Below are 21,017 nucleotides of genomic sequence, written 5' to 3'. Positions count from 1 at the left end.
TTCATTAAAATTATATTTGGTTTTGTTTAAAATTGTGGTGCTTATTTTGAAATGTAGTCGATAACTAGTAGCTAACTAGCTAACAATGTCACTCGAGCCTTTTGCCATTAAGATATTGGGAGAGAAACTGCAAGTCAGACTAAGACGTAAACTGTACAAGCTCATACCAGTAGCTCATATAGCATCGCTTATCTTTTGATATTAAACCTCTAAGCAGTATAGCATTCGATCATTTCGATAATAAAAAAGGAATTTTGTCAAAAATTAGGATAATGTGACTGATTATATTTTGATAGATATTTGAGTTTTCTCATAATACTTGTTACAATCTTATCACTTATAAAGACGAAAACGATCTTTTGAAAACGCTTGTCATCTACCTTTTTGTCAGGTTTATGCAGATTTAAACTGATTATTTTCTGATAAACACTGAAATAAACAAATAGTGTTTTTAAAATGAGCTATAATTTAGGCACTGTACATGTAAAATGAAACCTAGCACAGCATTAATCTGTAATTTCATACTTTTTATATTTCAGTTTTTTTTCTTCTCTTACATCAGGAATAGGCTTTCCACGCGGATATGAGAGGATCTGAAAACGCCGATTACAATTTATAAAATGTATGCAATTTCAATGAAATAAATATTTTATTGCATTAATTTTGCCTTAGTATCATACCATTATTATTATTATTATTATTATTATAAGGGCTCAACCCCGATATTTACTTGCAATCTTTCCTCTTTTTTTTCTACAAATTTCATCATCCAAAAATAGAAAGACGAAAATTATGCAAATAATTTCTATTCCGAAGGACGCGATTACAGGAAGAACACAAAAGTATTCATGGATAAGCAACTGGTAGCTCTCACAATGTTATTTAATTAAAAGAAGACTGCATTCTAATAAGAACACACTGTAATATTAACATTGCAGTATCTAAGGAGATGTCTTCATTTCGGTACCCTATATCTTGAATATCACACACTGTTATTGTTGTCCTTGATAACCGAAGTTCCCTTCTTATCATCCAGGATATTGTGCAGCTGATTTCGTTTTGGGTTGAGATATTATTAATATTCTATACTATTATCAAGGAGTTCATTGGATTTTTGATAGCCATGAGTGCTGCTTGGCAGTCGGTGAAAATATTTATGTTCAAAGTTAATTTAGTTGCATAAGAGATTCCTGCTTGTATGGCGGTTAATTTTGTTTGGAAAACGTTGTTGTTTGAAACATGCTCCAGCGATGTAGTGCAGTTTACTGTAGATTTTTCGATCAAAGCCGCTGCAACCACCTTGTTATCAGTTTTTGAACCATCAGAAGATACCATTGAATATTTTTTGTGGATTCTACTTTGCTGGATATTAAATTGTGTTTTATTTGCAGAGGATTCCGTATATTTTTGGCAGGGAAGAAGTTTGAACCAATACACCTGATCGAGTATTCAGTGCGAATGCTCGCAGTAACCGTTGAGTACTCCAGACAGTTAGTGGATACAGGCGTTACCTGGTGGCTAACTGGAGATGGAATAATAGCATTTGGTACAATATTTAGCAACTTAGAGATGGTAATACAGCTACATAGCATTTGGCCTGAGATGGCAATATATTATATAGCATTTGTCCTGAGATGGCAATATAGCTGTATAGCATTTGTCCTGGTGCCTCAATCTCTTATTATTGTCTTCTGCTACTCCCTAGACATCAAATGCCTTCTGCTACAACGTGCAAGTCGTCGGTATCCTTTGCCATCGTCTTATTGACCGTTTAGTCCCTCTTTCCACACGCAAAGATCTTCAGAATCATCAAAAGCATTAGATATCGCCGCTAATTTGAAGATCTTGGCAATTATTACTCCAGCAATCAAAGTCTATGTACACAAAATCAATTAAACCAAAGCAATCACTACGAGAACAATTGTACTTTAAAATTTAGGGGAGTTCGTTTTCTAAACGCCTGAAGAAGGATAAAATTAGGCAAACATTAAAAATCTGATTTGGCCAGGGAATCCTTGAACATGGAATCCTTGAAACATAGAGTCATGGAATCAAATGGATAGTAACTCTGAGGTATAAATTCTGGTTGATTGTTTGTAAATAAAATCTAATATATTGTTTCAATAAATAGAAAAGTCTGTAGTGCGAACTTTTGAATTACATTTTATTGGATACGTAAAAAATGGGTTTCTCAAATTTAATACCGCCACAAAATAATGTGGTCCCCTTCTTTTCATAATAAAAATTTTATTTTATTGTGCGGCATCTGAATAGCAGGTAATTTAATTGGTTTTTAATAAAAGAAATTTAAGTGTTTTTTATACATTTAAAATAAATACTTTAAGCAATAACAATTGTTTTCTATAATATTTCCATGATATCAAGAAATTTAAATTCATTTTGACCTGCATACCTATCCCATCAATATTTAAGTATAAGTAAACAGAGCTCGCTATTATTATTTAATTCTTCCCCAATGTTTGAGAAGTTTTGTTTTCTACCATATGTTTTCCTGAAAATATGTTCAGAAATATCACTTTTGGCTTATGGATTTTAGACGAAATATAATATGATGTTCGGCTGGATATAAAAGTCTTAAGTGCTAAAATTGAAACGTTTTAACCTTTTGTATTATATTTTAATATAGTGCTTCATTAAAATATCATTAACAACAATTTTTTCATTAAAACTGTGCCGCTTTAGATTGTCTGCTAAAAACTGTTATAGCTTGAAGTAAAGTATCACTTCCCGTTGTCCAGTTTTGTCCAAAGTCTAATCAACTCTTTACATGAATCCAGAAACCTAAAATACGGAGCACGGAAACTTGTTTCTGTTTCATGTTTCATGTGAAGGTTTCATGTGAGTTTTCATAAAAGGAATAATCGTCACACACACAGACAAATAGATATCACTTAAAAATATTAAATCCGTGTTGTGAGGACCCTAATTTATTTAATTTGAATTTTTAGACAAAATATTACTACCTCCTTTACCTATGTATATAGTTTGGTGACAAGTAAAAATTTCAGAATTGGGCTAAAGCGGAAAACTACCAGAGTGGAATATGATACTTATTCAGCTAAGCTTTTCAAAATCCGTTTATTTCTCAACTGTTAATCATACCTGTCATATTTTCCAGAAAATCGGACACTTTGTTAAAAAAGTTCTCTTATCACTTTCTCGGATTAAGCGATTATTTCATTAATTTACAAACAATGTGCAGTATAAAATCCATCTAGTTCAATAGCACTTTTATCTTTAAACATCCAGTCGAAATAAACTCGTAATGGCATTTACCCTCAGTGATAAATTCGCATCCTTGGTTGCACACGTGAATTTCCGGTTGAAGAATGAGAGGTTGTCAAGAAGACTGAATCGCAGGCTAAAACGCACGAAACCTGTAACAAACAAACATCAGTAAATTGTACTTGAGTGACGGAGGATAGCTCCTCTCTAATCATCTAAGAAACGAGAGATTTTGGGAGACTTCAGGAAAATCAGTATTCATTATCGTCAAAGAGCTTTTTACCGTCAAAGATTCTTCGAGAAGCCTTCTTGCTTCCTTTTTTGTTTTAAATTAATAAGTGAGTTGTTTCGAGACTAAAGGAAAAGGGGGGGTAAAAAGAAAACTCTTCTCATAATGGAAAACTGATTACGGTACCTTTACCATCAGAAGGATTTTTGTGAAACAGACAATTGGAGAGAGTCTTCGGAAAATAATGACTGCGCTTAAGTCTAAATGCTTCAAAAAAGCTCCCTTATTAGGAGTGGCGTTTAGAGCCAGCGAGGACAGCTTAATGACTTGTGTTTTTGTTTAGATTTTTATAGGATGGAAGTACTCTCAAATGAAATAATGTTTAAAGAGATTAAGAAGGCGATGTTTCGATACTAAGACTGCTCTGCGTATTTGATGACGAGATAACAAGTGATAGTTTCTGACGCCAAGGTACGGAAAGTAAAAGAGAATCGCTTCCAGGATACAAAAATAAATGCGAAATACGAAGTAGTATAAATCCTTTTTATTACCTTGGGTTTCATGTAAAAAAATTAATTAATTGCAGAAATATATTTCACGTAAGTTGAATTATCCCTCCCAGCTTAATTTTTATAGTCTGTTCTAGTCTATTTATTTGTCAGCTTGTCTTAAGCTTCAGAGCATTTGCGATGCACTGGCTTTACAAGATAGAATTTTAAAGTCGTTGGTCTTTTAGAATTAAGGCGATAGTGTGTTCGATTCAGCATTACATGGGCCATAAATTTCTGTTATTTTACTGAACATCTGGCCTTTCGTAAAACACTTTTTACCAATATTTCTAGGAAATACGCGTTTATCTAGCAAATTCAATCTGTTAAACCTCTTGCAGATTATAACAGTGACTTTCGCAGCTATACTTACAGCCAGAAAAAAAAAAAAATTAGATTACCTTTTGCTTTTCGATAACTCGCTAACATGATAACTGGACATTTCAGATAACTCAAACTGCTTTCAAAATTTCCACATTTTCAAATATATTTACACAAAGGAAAACGTTCTACGCTTCGATATTTTTTCTCGTTTACCTAGTGGAACTAACAGACGAATCCAAGAGTCGTGCATTCGATCTTACTTAGAGAGCGCATACGATAGGAATTTTTCCGGGCCTAGTAATCTGCTTTCACTAGTTTTGTAAGTTTGTCGTAAAATGTTCTAGCGCTTATATATACAGTGAAGCAATAGAAATAGCATTTTCCCGACAAGTTTTCATGGCTTTATATATATTTCTTGAAGCAGCACTTTTTTGTATTCCATTTCGGAAACTCTCTCTATATATTCTATATATATATTGGTGCAACTAAGATACGCAGAGAATGATGTTTGCCTTCTTTCTTACAGATATGTTTGTCACCATAATTTATCTTTTCATGCATGGACTGAGGAGTATATATTACGAAATGTAAGATGGGATATTTGTAGTTTATTTGCACTTTTTAAGATAATTCTGCTTCACTTTACAACTAAAAAACTTTGTTTATCCATGGTGTGTGTGTGTGTGTGTGTGTGTGAGTATATGCACATATATATAATAAATAAATAATAAATAAAAAACAGCTCAAAATCTTTATTCAATTATGCGTTAATAGCAATAGTAAAATAAAAGTAAAACATTTAAGTCCATATCCTATTCAACGCGGAGAAATTCATTCAAAAAATCAAGAAGTACATTGGCTAATTGCATGCAAAGGTGCAAAAAGAATGTATATGCCAAAACGAAAACAGTAAAAGAAGAAACGTTATTTACAGTCTTCTCCGCTTCTTCGTCAGGGTTTCGTGCAACTTAAGAAGTAAATGATAATTGTAATAATTCCTAAAAACTGATAATTGTTATTCTTCTTGCACTTTTACGTTACCTACTCCAGCCTGTAGGTTTTGGACTGAGGAAAACACAGTTTTCTGCGATTAATTTTCTGTGGTTTTTTTTTATAAATATTAACTTGTAATTAATAATTTGTGTCATTATTAGCTTAGAAACAGGCTGTTTCATTTACATCTTTCGTTGCACCATCCTTAGGCAGATAGCCCTCGACTGCTTATCCATATCTAAATAAACCAAACCAACTAGTGCAGCATCCATCTAACAATGATGGGGCGAAAATTTGTAATAATGTGTTCACCGAACCTTTTCATCGAACTGAATGTCTACCGAACCGAATGTGTCCATCTTTTGTAAAAAATGTGTCTACCGAAATAGAAAACATCTGTCTCATTTCGATAGACAATTTTCTTTTTTGCATCTTTTTATGCGATTGGTCACTGTGCTTCTCGATTTTATTTTAAAAGGTTTGCTCCGAGTTGAATATGGGAGAGGTTTACTATTTTTATTTTAGCATATATATATATATAGAGAGAGAGAGAGAGATGCATATCAAATCGTCCTTCATTTCTAGAATATTGAAAGTAATGGAAAATAATGTATTGGCTAGCGTTTGTACTTACTAAAATATTTTAATATTAATTTTGAAATTGATCAAAGTTTCACAGTAATTCAATTTTTTGAAAATTTAGCACTCCACAAATAATGTAAAAAAGACTGGTGATTGCGAACTTACACTACTGTACTACAACTTTTGTTTAAACGAAAAAATAATTTTTATCTTCATGATAGAGTGTTACAAGCTGTCTCATGAAATGCTCCGAAAGCTTCACTTCTGCATATTCCAGTAACGGTCCCTAAGCAGCAGAAAAAGACTGTTATTTGACAGAATAATTGAAAAAAAAAGCCGCTTTGACAAGTTAAAGTAAAGAAATCAGATTAGCTTTGAAACTGTTTCCCTGATTAAACGACGACAAAGTTTTTAAAGATGATAATGCAGGTATGAGTAAAGCCATTTTAAAACATGCAATAAATTGTTGCAAAAACTCTGACGTTTTCAATTATGGCACGTCAGAATTCTTTTCCTCATATTTATGATAAAATAATGGTATACGAACGGAAAAAATATAGTGTATCACCAAAGTTTGAAAAACGACTTGAGATAATATTTAAATATATATTGTAAAAATTAAGCCGAAGAGCTTTCTGTTTACAGAAAAATATATTTTAATGAATTTCCGCCGTAATACAGTTGATCGTAATACTGCATGTTGGAAGTGCATTTTAGGTAAGAAAAGTTGTTTTTTTCTTCGGCATTTTAAAATTGTGTTATACATGTTTCATTGGTAGACGGTTTTAGGTTTAGTTGGTTATACCAAATTAGCTGCGCTGTATGACTAATGGTAGGGATGTTTCATGGAGGACTGCCTAAGGAAAACTGTCTCGTATACAAGTTGCACATGGGGGAAAAATAAAAAAGGACCTATAAAACCAGCTCGTTTGCCTGGAACCGAACCGAGGTAGGAATTACCAGTGTTAAACGATTTTTCCGCTTAACTCCTAAAACTATCTATATAACTTAGTTTAAATATCACACTGAATAATAATCAAAAACAAAGTCCAATATTAAATTAATGAAAATCACACTTTCCAATTTTCTGCAGCCAAAATTAGTCAAACGGCGTCCTCCATTGGTGAATTAGATTTTTTAGAAGCGTTTCACATCCAAAAAACATTTCTGTTCTAGTTAATGACCCCAATTGCAATCCATCTTTACAGTCAGCCTTTAAAGAAATTTTGTTTTAGTTTTTCTTGTGTTGTCAAGAGATGGCACCGGTAGCTTAACTTCTGTCCAACATTTCTTATCTTATCTCTATTCTTATCTTTTCTTTACCCTTTATTTGGTTCATTTGCACTTAGCAGCTGAAGAAGGTAGTTCAAAAACTATCGAAACTAATACTGCAAAAACACTTTCGTAAATTTACGCTCATTCTTAATGTTGGACTTTGTTTTTGACTATCTATATGTGTTCCTAAAACTGTCTCTAGCAATGGGATATCTGAATAGAATTTACGGTAAATTCATACGCAAATCTAAAGTGCCCCAGAAAAAGGAGAGGAATCTTTATGCGCGGTACTAGAAATGTTAGAAGAAATAGTATGGCATTAAAATGATTTTGATTCCTCGCTTTGTTTGGGAGATACTTGATTTCAAAATACCATAATGCCACTTTCCGATTAGTTTAATGAAGGGACATCATGGGAGTCGGTGATTTTCCTTTCTGTCTGTAGTCCTTTCTGTCTTATAAAATCTGTTGAGTACGAGAAGACCTTAATCGTCGCCGATAAACTCATGGCTCACATTTAGTTAGCCATCGACAAAATTCAGTGCCATTGTCCATGATCCAACGATGTAGAGCTGTTTACATTGATGTCAACGATCAGCGATTTGAGCACTTGATAATAGACACACCATACAGGCCGCCTATGTCACGCTGTGCCTTCATTTGTCTGGCCCAAGTTTATGTCATGGGGATTTGAAGTAGCAGTGATTCTGAACCAAGCCAAAATAATTGTGTTCCAGTGGCATTTTGTTTCTTCTAACATCTCGAATATGCCATTCAATGTGCCTTCCCTATTTCTAGGATCCCTGTATATTTACTTTCAGACAAAGTAAATTCGCTCTCTTCATTATGGATTTATTTAATTTTAATATAAGAAAGCAGCATTCATTTTTGTTGAAATGAAAGACCAGATTCCACATTAATTAACAAATTTAACACGCTTCGAAGAACGAAGGTGAAGATTCATAAATAGTAACATAGGTTGAGATATTGTTGGATCACCGCTGAGCGCCGCCTGAGATAACCACTTACCTGACTTTGTTGTAAACGTCTTACAGTGTTAATAGTCATCCTGGCAGAAGGGAATATTTCTTCCGTGTAAAAATATAAATATAAATATTACATGGGCATACGAGGCCTGTGTATAAGCATAGATATGTTAATTACAAACATTCTCTTGTACAAGTTACATGTGATAGTTACATAAAATCATGACAGTTATGTATGCATTTAAACATTATCTGAATTCATATTTACAATACTTTTACTAAGATAATCAAAGTAAACTTGTAATTCATTTACACATTGACTGGATTTTCAATGTCATTTTAAACTGCTTTACAATATTATTTTTATCAAGTACATACAAACTGGATAGTAATATGATTACATTATAATAATTTTGCTCTTACAGTCTTGTTACTATTCTCCGGGGTGAGCTATTTTTCTAGTGTTGATTTTCAGTTTTTGTAGTATTTTGATTTGCTATTAAAATTATACTGCGAAGACACAATTCTCAAGGGCGGTGGAGAATTTCTTAGTACCTTGCTGAGCATACCCTGATCACCTCCTCTATTTTAGTTTTCGTCTGCTTGTTGCCGCAGATATTCTCCGCCCATTGCTGCCAGTATTCACTGCTTGGCATTTTTAAATGCAGTTTATCGGTTTGTGGGCAGTTGAAGAGGTAGTGATCTGCATCACCTACCGCATCACATTCCCACAATTCTGATGCTCGTTTGCCGAATCTCTTAAGCTAATGTGGGAAGTGACCATGGTCAGTGTAGAATTGAGTGTGTGCTCCGCTGTATGTATTAAATTGAGCATGTAACTTTCGGAAAGAACTTGTAGGTTCTCCTCCCTGTGCTTTCCCATCTTTTCTGCCATTCTTGTAAAAGGCTATTGAGCGTGATGTTTTTTTTTTTTTTTTTTTTTTTTTTTTTTTTTTTTTTTTTAAATAGAAAACCACTCTGGATAAAATAATAAAAGCTAGGTGCATATCATGGTTAAATGCAAGGTTATATAGTCTCCCGACTGCAAATAGGTTATTCCAAATTCCTTCTCTATGTTTTTTCCAGATGTATCAAAGTATAGTTCAAAAATTAATTACACATATATTTAAACTAGTTTAGGTTATCAAATACTATACAGCAAGTATTTGATTAGCTAAATTGTCTGCCGTAGTGACGAGTTAGGGTTCAAATCTCAGAAAAGGCATGGATGTTTATAAATGTACAATGTCTCTGCACTATGGGGCATTCAAAATATACGGCGTGCCGAAAGTACTCTCGAATGGTTTTGTAGTAGAGGATGAGAGGTATGACACCCTCGGAACCGTCTCCTGGGCTGCTTTCCTTCAAAACTGGGGTAGAACTATGCAAAATAGTAATGGCACTTGGCAACAATAGGCACGAAGTAGCACTTCATGCCACGATAAAATTCGTGGGCTTGTTCTGATTAGGTTATAGAAGAGAGATTAGCAATTACCCAACAACACATAGATTAGGAAGAAAAACCTCATTTGTGCTCATCTATTCGAAAACATTATTTTTTAAAGTATATGACTGAAATTTGTAAGAATTCGGAAACATATCGTTTAATTAAATTTAAATAAGAAATTCAGCTTCAAAGGTAAGCGAATTATAACGGATGTTGGTGGCTTTTAATGCATTGATACGCCATGTTATTTATTGAAAAAATAATGTTTGGAATGCTTTGATGTTCTTAAACCATATTTCTGCGAAAGTAGTTTCAAAGTAAATTCAATTGATTGTATACTATTTCCAAGTTCATAAACACTGCAAATTTTATTAACATTTTAAAATTCAATACAAGTAGCTAATCAGCATTTAATATTAAACGTCTAAATTTAATATTAACGTTTCTTAAACTATTGAAGAGAATTTACAGTAGTTTTTTTAAATGCATTTTAAATAATAGAACTAACTTTTTTACATTTTATTAAAGGTAAATTATAATACTGAAATACTGAGCGGAATTTAAAATGCATTTCAAAAAGAAATTTCTGCTTTTCAGAAAAACTATTGTCAACTCCGTTACCTTATGCATTAATATATCCGAAGCAAAAGAGATTACAGGTGGATTTAAAACTTAGAGCGTTATCAGAAGTATTTCAATAATGTTACGCATAGCTAAGTGACGCTTTAAATAACTAATCTAATGAAAACTAATTTTAATTCGATGCAGCATGTTATTTGTTATTTGTGAATTTTCCTTTAAAGCAAATATAGCTACAAAGGGATATTTACAAAGGTTGAAATTTTAGCTCTGTGGATGCCACAATCTTCAAGTTCCAAAATAATTGTCAAATGGCAAAATTATACTTGTGATTCAAGCTAAAATAAAAATTCGTTCTGTGATAAAACGTTTCAAAGAACATCTGCTATACACCTTCGAAGATTACAACTCAAGAAAACTATCCATTTACCTAATATATTTATATAAATAACTTAATCACATAAGCGAAATCCGTCGCATTTTATTACATTCCTCTTAGCTTCAAACTATTTGGTTAATTCATAGACAATAACGTTTTCCAGAAAGAATTTCCTCCCACGAAAAATGATAAGTATAGTAACTTTGATTCAGCATGATTGAAATTATGATTAATATTTCCAATGCAGTTAAAGACATAGGTTATCTTGGATTAAACTGCGATCAAAAACTCAATTTTTTATTGATTTTCTGTCTGCAAAGAATTATCAAAATGTATAACGAAAACTATAGGAACGCTTTAATAAATGCAATGGATATTAAATACTGATCCCAGAATTTTACCGTTAATATAATAGCAATCATAAGTAGAATTTTTAAGCTAGTTGGTAAAATGATTCTTTACAGCATACATACCGCGCAGTGATAAATAATGTAACGCTCAGAAGTATATTTTAATTGCAGAAATTCAGGTTAATTTCACGTAGAATAAATATTCAATTTATCCTCCATTTCTATGCTTAACACGTTTCTTAAAATGATTAATTTGAAATAGTGATAGGAAACATATTATTATAAAAAAATAAAATTTGGACATTCATATAAATTCATATGCAACTGTACAGTCGTGAGTTAAGAACTTATAAATATCGATCATTTTACAAGGACGATATTTTACATTGATTTGTCGATCATTTATCAAACTTGTAAATATTACTCATTTAAAAGCGATCGAAATAAGCAGCAAAAAGCATATATATTAGAATGTATGATGTTAGCATTCTATTTTTACAATGACTGACATGTGTGTCACACATAAAATTAAATCATACAGGAGTTCTTGTATTATCTTTACTCTCTGCTATAAAGCATCTTTAATCGAGTATACTTACTCTATAGACAGCAGAATGGCTAGCAGCTCGTCTCATGATCTAATTACTGACAGTTGGAAATGCAGATTATAAGCTGATCATTCCCTGCGTTCTACACCTACATTTTCTGGCATAACTTTAACTACCTGTGCTCTCTAAACCGCTCATTATCCTTGACAACGATGAAAGAATTTCTGACTGGACCAAGATACGGTAGATACAGTATGACGACCAATATTTAGAAATCTTCTTCACCCAAATTTCGATCATTCAGTGGAGAGATTCCAATTTATCTGAATCAAAGTGGAGAGATTTCAGTTTATCTGTGAACAAAATCACAAATTCTCGAGTTCATTTCATAAATTTCATAAAAGTTTGCACCAATTTTGTCTTAATATTGAGAATATTACTAGACTCTAAGTATACTTATATTTTGAAAACCCAAGGTTTGTTTCGATGCAGGTCATCACTTGTTTGCTAATAAAAATCAAAGTAAATCTGCTGCAACGGTCAAGAATTTAAAGAGGCAAGTAGTCACAAGTATTGGTATTTGATTGTTAAATTAGATCATGATCTAAAACTCTCTTCAAAGGTCAACTCAGTTTAACTAAATTCAATATTCTTACATTCCGTCAAGCTACAAATTTTGCTTTATCATGCAAATACGATATGGTTGAACTATCTGTAAATCAAGAATTCCTCTTGTCTCTAAATCTGATAAACCACTGAATGCTGAACCCAAAGCCATATCCTACCGTAAAGCAAAAGGTGGGCTGCGTAAATGAAATTTACGTATTTAATTGAAACTTTATTTAGTGATGATAAACTCTTTTAGTGTCATCTGCTTCAACTGTGTTTAAATTTGATCGGTTTTCTTCTTATATATTATTATTTAATTTTGTTGAGGATTACATCCTAATAATTATATAAAAATGAATTCTTGCTTCAAAAACTATCGATAATTTTACAAGACACGATTTAAGATATTATTTCCAATTAATAGCTCTTTTCATTACTAACCAATAACATTATCAGTGGTTTTTAAACTCATAACTACTTAAGTTACTATGTTAGAAAGCATTCAGCAGTAGAAAACGCTTTGCAAAATTTTTTCACAGAAATCCTACAAGACTAATAAAAAAAAGTAATCAATTTATTTTGCTATTTAAAGATCTTTTAATTGATTTAATTTATTAAGGCAAAGCGCAGTAGTACCATCTGCCTAAGGGCAAGGGTGCCTTTGTGGAGGACTCTCTAAGGAAAACTGGCTTGTAAATAAATCACACATGGGAAAAACTACGAAAATGTCCATGCAGCTAGCCCGTTCACCTGGATACAAACTCAGGTTGGAATTACCAGTGTACAGCGATTTTACAGCTCAGGGCTGGTGGATACGAGGCTTTCAAAGCGGTAAGAGCAGTTTCTCTAAATTGCGGGCATATTTGTGGAATAACAACAAGATTTAAGTAAGACTTCTTTCTGTGTAATCTATAATTTTATTAAAATATTTTATCTCTGTTATTAATACTAATGTTTCTTCTAATAGCACTTCTAAATTAGTACACTTTTTAATGCCGCTTATTCAAAGCTTCATACTTTTTTCCAGTATATCAGCCTATCATATCTTTACTGCAAATGAAAAAAAGGATGAATGATGGAGGGTATAATCATCAGCAGTTTATATAAAAACTTTAATGGATTAGGAAATATAATTTTATTTCTGTTAGTATTTTATATTTTATCATCTGTAAATTTATATTTCCTAGCATTGGCGTATTATTATAAATGCGTAATCTGTTTAAATACATTTATTTTGTACTTCTTATAAGCAAAATTATTCGCAAAATTAGACATGTTTGTCTAGGAAGACTTTATCATTAGATCTGAAATAAATTTATTGACGAAATTCTTTCTGTCATGTCATGAAACAATTACTAGTTATAGAAATAAAAACCTAGGGCTAAACTATATTACATGAATGACGTGGTTGAAATAGAGAAGTAAATCGTTTTGAATTGTTAAATAAATCTTCGTCTGTGTCAACAAAATTGAGTCTTTTCCCTTAAGATTTTGTCTATAATTGCCGCAGAATAAGGAGTAACACTTCAGAAAGATTTATGAAGTTAGGTAAAGTTAAAAACGACAAGTTGTATTTGACTAAACGTACCTTTTAAATCCAAAATCTTGAGTCTTCATGCATTTGAAAGTTAGGTTATCAACATTATTTGCGTAATCTGATATTAACTTTTAAAAGATAACTCAGCAATGTAAATAATCGCTTCGAAATTAAGTAAATTATATGAAAGTCTCATAATAAACGTCTCACTGGAAGGTCTGAAATTAACTTTCGGGAGTATAAATGCAAAATTACATTGACGTATTTCTGACTCTCAAACATACGGGAAATAAATGTTATATTTCAAGGTGTATAATTTAGTTAAAATATGTTAAAGGCTTAAATATTTTGTTCCTATTTTTATTTACTGTTTATTTAATAGGACAAAATATTTCTATTAAAACTGCTCTTATATTAACAGCCTCCTATTCCTAATGATTTTTTTTTTTTGTGAAACATTATGAAATTACTGTTCGTAACAAATTGCTTAGTTGCCGAAACGACTGTCTACATTATTTGACTATGCAAACTTAATAATATATTTGAAAATCTGAAGTGATCAAATTAATTATATTTACAGATATTCCTTTTCTTGTGTATGAGGCAATGATAAATAACTTCTTATTTGTGCTGTAGAGAAAGATGTGCAAAATTGCACAATTATAAGACCATTTCGATTATGATCTCGAACAGAAACTGTTTAGCTATTTTAAATCTAGAAATGTAAGACAAACAGTAGTACCTAATTTAAATGGTGAATTTCAAAAAGATAAATTTCTGTTTGAAGCTATAATTAAAGTCTATATTTACTGATTTACAGCAATTAGTAGTTGCTTTTTGACCTAAGATGCGAATACGAAACGTTTTTGAATAAAATATTTCGGAAAAATATTAACCGTACATCATTTTCCAATGTCTCACATTGTAGAGACATTAGGATTTTTTGGAAAAGCCGGGAAAATGAAAAAATTACCAAACGCCTTCGCCGGAAATCAAACCACGACCTCTGGAATACCGGCCCAGCGTGCAGAACCACTACTCCACAAAGACACGCTAGGAAAGTGGGAGAAATATCTTATAACATTCTTGATATATAGGTTGATCGAATTCAAGAACGCATATTTCATTTGAGTTTAGAGCATTTTACTGAAACATTTCTCAATAAAAGCAATAAAAATGATTCTTCATTTCATGCAATTTATTATTATTGCAACATAGTGTTCTTCTGTAGAATTTTCAAGAATTACCTTTAATGAGATTAAAAACTGTATTTCTTAAAATACGCATTTCTTTCATACACCAACTCCAAAAACTCACCAACTGTTTACTAACCCTAAATTCTTTTTAGACTAAGATAAATATTTTGCAAAATCTCTGCAGGATTTCATGTCTTCACAGACCATTCATGTAGCATTCTTCCACTGTCGAAATACTGTATTAGTATTATCAGGTCAGGGTTTTAAAATCTGCTGCTCTGTGAACGCATTGCTATTAAAATAGCGAATGCTTTGATGCTCGCTGACAATTCTCATTGATTTGGTCCTGAAGATTCTCAGTGGTTTAAATAACGTCCAATTTTTAAAATTAAAATATCTTATTTCACAATCTCGAACCTTCTAAAGCTATTTACTAAATCATACATCATTAAATGTTCCGTTTCTAAGCTAAATACTATAAGGTATTTCTCCCACTTCTCTGGCGTGTCTTCGTGGTGTAACGGTAGCACGCTGGGCCGGTATTCCAGAGGTCCGTGGTTCGATTCCCGGCGAAGGCGGTAGCATATTTTTTCATCTCTCTGGCTTCTAAAAAATCCTAATGTCTCTACAAGTGGCGCCCGAACTAAAAGGGTTGTGGATGATGATTCTCCGCACCCGCTAGGTTTCCTGCTGGCGGCTAGGTTTCCTAAAACCCTAGTCGCCCTTTAAAAAGGGAAGTATATAAGGTATTACTCCCACTTCCCTAGCGTGCCTTCGGGGTGTAATGGTAGCACGCTGGGCCGGTATTCCAGAGGTCCTTGGTTCGATTCCCGGCGAAGACGGTTGTTAATTTTTCATCTCTCTGGCTTCTAAAAAATCCTAATGACTCTACAATACTTAAACTTGTATAGTCATAATAAAAGTTAGCCCACAGTAGTTAGGAAGTTTTATGCATCGCCTGTGAACTAATGCGTGAGATAGCTGAACACATGTAGTTCTAATCTTGGGGTTTAATGCCTTCAAATAGCTGACTGCACAGACGGTTTCCTCTTTCTTTTCATGTGTAACACAGAGAGAAACAAGTCAGTTTCCCTCAGAAAAGAGATATACGAGTCAGTGTCGCACAGAAGGTTCTCCATTAAGGCATTTCTTCCCTTATCATCAATTTTTGCGAGATTCGTCATAACTGATTAAGCAAGCAAGCAAACTATTTGTGTTGTTCCATCATTACTCAGTCATAATTCCTCATACCTTAAGCCTTGTAAAACGTTCTCTATTTATTATAATAATTGTCCCTGTTGTTGTTACATCTTTTTATTATTTTAATAAATAAATAATTCCTTAGATTGTTTTATCAGTTTTGAAGTAATTTATCGATTTATAAAAGCCTGATGATAGTTTGAAAAATGTACGTTTCACGAAGCCTGAATAAAAAGTGTTAGACTGATTTTCTTTCAGAATCAGATAATTATACGAAGACTGCATATTTTGCTTTCTCGGAGTAGAATCCGAGTTATGCGATAGGTTGGCAAACTTATCTAAAGATGAAGGGCATATTCATTCATTTCAGATAACGCTATGAAAATTTTCGAAATTTTATTCCCCCTTCCCTTGACCGTGTCCGTTATTTTGTGTTTTTTAATTCATTTTTTTTTATTTCAGATTAAATTATTATCCTAGCTCTATCCGAAGAAAATTGCAAAACAAATGAACAACAGTCTGTGAGATTAACGTATTTTCACATGCTTATCAATTAGTTTAAAAATCGGCATAATATTTCTTTCTTCTCGTTAATTTTTTCGAACTATCTTAATACATGGATAAACCCTTACATATTATCAGGAATGAAAGGAACTGATGAAATGTAAATGCAGCTTACTATTTCTGAATATCGTTATGCGTTCCTACTGAAAAATGCAGTTCCTACTGAAAAATGTTACCTCTTCCTAGGTAATTACGCAATATATTACAAAGATGCTGCTAAAGGAATTAAATGTATTTCGAAATATCGTAGGGAATTAGAAGGGAGCAGAGGAATCGATGCGGAACAGAATACATTACATTACTGTGTCCGTTAGTGATTTGCGTATTCCGGAACTAATATAGGGACACGCAAATGTAGGATAACAAAACGTTGGATCCGCCCAAACATTTTAACCTCGCTAACGGAGCACATAACCAGCGCTTCCTACTAGAAAAGATAAAAAAAACAGTGCGATGAATCAGCGGCAGGATAATTTAATCATCGTGGATGTTCCGTTTCTGCTCGCCTTGTTACTACATTATAAACGGTTGTGTCAGCTTTTGAAAAATCGTCCCTGTCAAATCCTAGCTCTGAATAAAGGTGAGTTAGGCCATAATGGTAATGTATAATGCCAGCAGAGTTTTGTCACTGGGCCAGGTCCCCATTTTCCACCATTTTAGTTCCACCACTCGCAACAACACTTAGAAGTTCTCTCACAGCTGATTACGGAATTAAAGTTTCATGTCTAGCGATACATGACACTTGCTTCGGCGCCTACTAGATGGACCCGTCAAATGAATAAATGCCACATTCTTTACACTAGCAAGCTCTAGCTTTTATTTTGACACACTCTGCCTCTTTTCTGCTTCGCGCCAAGTATCTTTCATAAGCATAATAGGCGTGAAACATTAAACACCGGAAGAGTTATAAGGGAAAGCTTTCTTTATTTTTAGAAAGAACATCGCTTCGGAAAGTGTAGTCCCCAACTCAGGCGCACATCGTTCAACTCCTCTGAAAGAGATTATATTTACTACGAAATTTCATGCATATAATATATATATATGTCCAATATATCTATTATTATTTTTTAAATACTTGCATTCATAAGACAGGCTGTAGTTTTCCCATTACATACAAAATATGTTATTATAACTTAGTCAAATTAAGCCATAATAAATATATAATTATCGTTCAAAAGAAAATAATTGAAGAAATAATAAAGAAAAACAGTGTAAAATAAAACTTAGAGTTTTATAAATTACGATATTATATTTTCATTTATCGTGCCTACTCCAGAATTTCACAAATGCTATTAGATTTTAGAATAATAACTGGCAGGATTTAATATAATTAGCCTAAATATCTAAAATCATGAATTGTTTCTATATTCAAGTTTACAATGCAAAACATTTTCTGAATATTTTTGTATTAATTTGTTTTGCTAAGTTTTCAATGAAGATGTTCCTAGTGTCTGTGATGTGTTCCAGTTGCTTGGAACCGAGCTTACAATTCCTTTTATGCAATAAATTTCCCACACTGAGATCAAATCTTGAGGGTTGTCATTTATAAATTTGGCAATCTGAAAGGAGGCTGATTTCACACTATGATGTTTTTTTGAGGAAATTTGAAAGGTGAATCATCTAGTGTATTTTTGCTACAAAACTGTACTGTTTTGGGGAGAGAGTACTGAATAAGTCTGTTTCCAGCTTAATATTTGAAATTTCTTGCACTTGACATTAATAGAGACAACAAGTTCTGGGAGAGTACGCTGGATGGTCGGTACATAGGTTTAATACATTGATATTGTTGTGCAGCTTGCAGTTGATACAACTGGCCGTTTCGGATTTGCATTCATTAATGTCAAGATAGTGTCCACAAAAGGCACAGTAAAATCTATGGCTACAGCGACTTGAATGGTGGTCAAGCTCCCGTCATCTGTACCACCTTCCGTTGCCAAAAAATTCTGCCAATCTATACATTGGCCAGCCTGCATAAATGTTTCTTTTAAATGCAAAGCTTAAACGCTTTAGGCGAACATTCCATAATTCATTTAACGGTACCTTTGTCTTTTTAAGGAAAATAATATTCCTATATGTCCACTTCTAGCTGTTCCGAAAGCGTCTTGATGAGTTCTTCTGGAGCGGCATCATGTGATACACTGCGCACGGAGCATTTAAGAGTTCTTTTCTTGGCAAACTTAATTTCTAGTAATTGTTTGGTTTTATGTGTTGCTTGAAGGGTGTCTCATAAGCTTAGAAGGCCAAAATTACTGTTTTAGAGTTTTCTGGAGAAAGGTTTCCATATTTAGATTTAATATTGTTATAAGCAATTTCTTTGAACTTGTCAGGTAGATCCATTAGTTTGATTCGGTGAGTTTGTGGAATATATTCGTTATTCAGGGTGATTTTAACACGTATAGCGAAAATATAGAAGCATGACCCGAAACAAACAGATTTTGTGTGCGTAGAAAAATGGCACGAGATAATATTATGAATAACAGATATATGAGCAAGACAGGTAAATCCTTTTAATGATTCGAATCTTCACAACAAGTGCTCGGAAGTACGACCACCAGCAGTAATACAAAATTCAGAGAGAGAGGGCGCATGGGAGAAGGCTATCAGGTATTCAACCCAGATTCCCAGCATCAGCTGAGAGTCTGGTCACTAGTTCGTCATCGGGCTCAATATGCCCTCAGAAGAAGAAATATCAAATCTGATGATCCTGGTGGTTGAGAAATAAGTTATGCCACTTGATCCAATGAAGGCAACAAGCAGTATCCACGCAGTTTCTGATGTTACTGCTGAAATGAGCTGGCTTTTCATCGTGCCAGCTCATGTGCAAACAGCGGAAGTATTTCTGGCAAAGTATCCTTTAAAAAATGCCGTACTTGAGAGCGTTCAAGCGACCAGGTAGAATGGATGGTCCTAGTAAGTGAGATTACGCATAAGACGCTTCTACTTAGTGGAATTGGTGGTCCTACTAGTGGACGATACTACTAAGTGGAATGGACGTAACCATGCTAAACAAGAAGCCTTTGCAGCACCAAATAAATACGGCTCTGAGATCCAGATATAGGTGTCAGTTATAATCAGCTTTACGAATCTGCAATTCAAAGAATGTTAGCTCAAAAGTACTTTATAGTATATTCCGGTATCGATAATTAACGACATTTCTGGTGTTTGAGGATTTGTTCAATATTCGCTTTCTCCTTGAGCAGTTTACAATTATTAACTTTTGTACTGAATTGTATTTCCCAATAAATTGCCAATTTCTTATTCCTTATCTTGAGTGATTATTTAAAGCTAAATCCACGAATTCGCAGCTTGCAACAATGTATTCTCAAAGACTGTTTCCGGCTTAATATTTGAAATTTCTTGCACTTGACATTGATAGAGACTGCATGTTCTGGGAGAGTACGCTGGATGGTCGGTACATAGGTTTAATACATTGATATTGTTGCGCAGCATGCAGTTGATACAACTGGCCGTTTCGGATTTGCGTTCATTAATGTGAAGAGAATTTTAAATTTCAAAATTCATTGCATATATCATAATTAAATTAAGCTTATATTACTCCTTTGGAGTGCTCAAGATCCGGTGCTTTAGAGAATTATTCAGATGATCTTGAATATTTTTAGCCATAGTTTCTCATTTCTGTCCAGACTATACTTCATTTACATGAAATTATGAAACATCAAATTTTAGGGCTTTTATTCATTAATATTTTTGTATTTTATTTATTATACACATGAATTAAACTTTTGTAGCATCTATTTCTACGAAAATGGTGAAAACGTTTAAGATAACCGGCGCCAGCCAACCGAGATAGTGGTTAGCAACGCTGAGTGCCGTACCGAAGGGCCCAGTTTCGAATCCCGAAGAAGGCATTGATATTTGTAAATGTATAGTGTCTGTGCGCATAGGATTACTCTAAATATGCGGTGAGCTGAAAGTCCTCTCGAGAGATTGCTGTTAGGAAAAGAGGGATGGTACATCCTCGTACACCGTCCCCCGTGTGCTCTCCTTCAAAATTTGGGGCGCCACCGAGCAACGTCATATGGTCACCTATGTGGTGCTCAAGGCTCTTGCCAACCACAGGCACAATTTTCAGCAGTTGCCATGACGAATTTCGTGGAATTATTACTCCTTACACTTATATTACTCCTTTGGAGTGCTCAAGATCCGGTGCTTTAGAGAATTATTCAAATGATCTTAAATATTTTTAGCCATAGTTTCTCATTTCTGTCCAGACTATACTTCATTTACATGAAATTATGAAACATCAAATTTTTAGGGCTTTTATTCATTAATATTTTTGTATTTTATTTATTATACACATGAATTAAACTTTTGTAGCATCTATTTCTACGAAAATGGTGAAAACGTTTAAGATAACCGGCGCCACCCAACCGAGATAGTGGTTAGCAACGCTGACTGCCGTAC

The sequence above is a fragment of the Stegodyphus dumicola genome, chromosome X1, assembly GCF_044657685.1.
Source record: "Stegodyphus dumicola isolate Sdum_Otavi_A_Nest chromosome X1, ASM4465768v1".
Classification (NCBI taxonomy): Eukaryota; Metazoa; Arthropoda; class Arachnida; order Araneae; family Eresidae; genus Stegodyphus; species Stegodyphus dumicola.
This window is presented reverse-complemented; position numbering follows the sequence as displayed.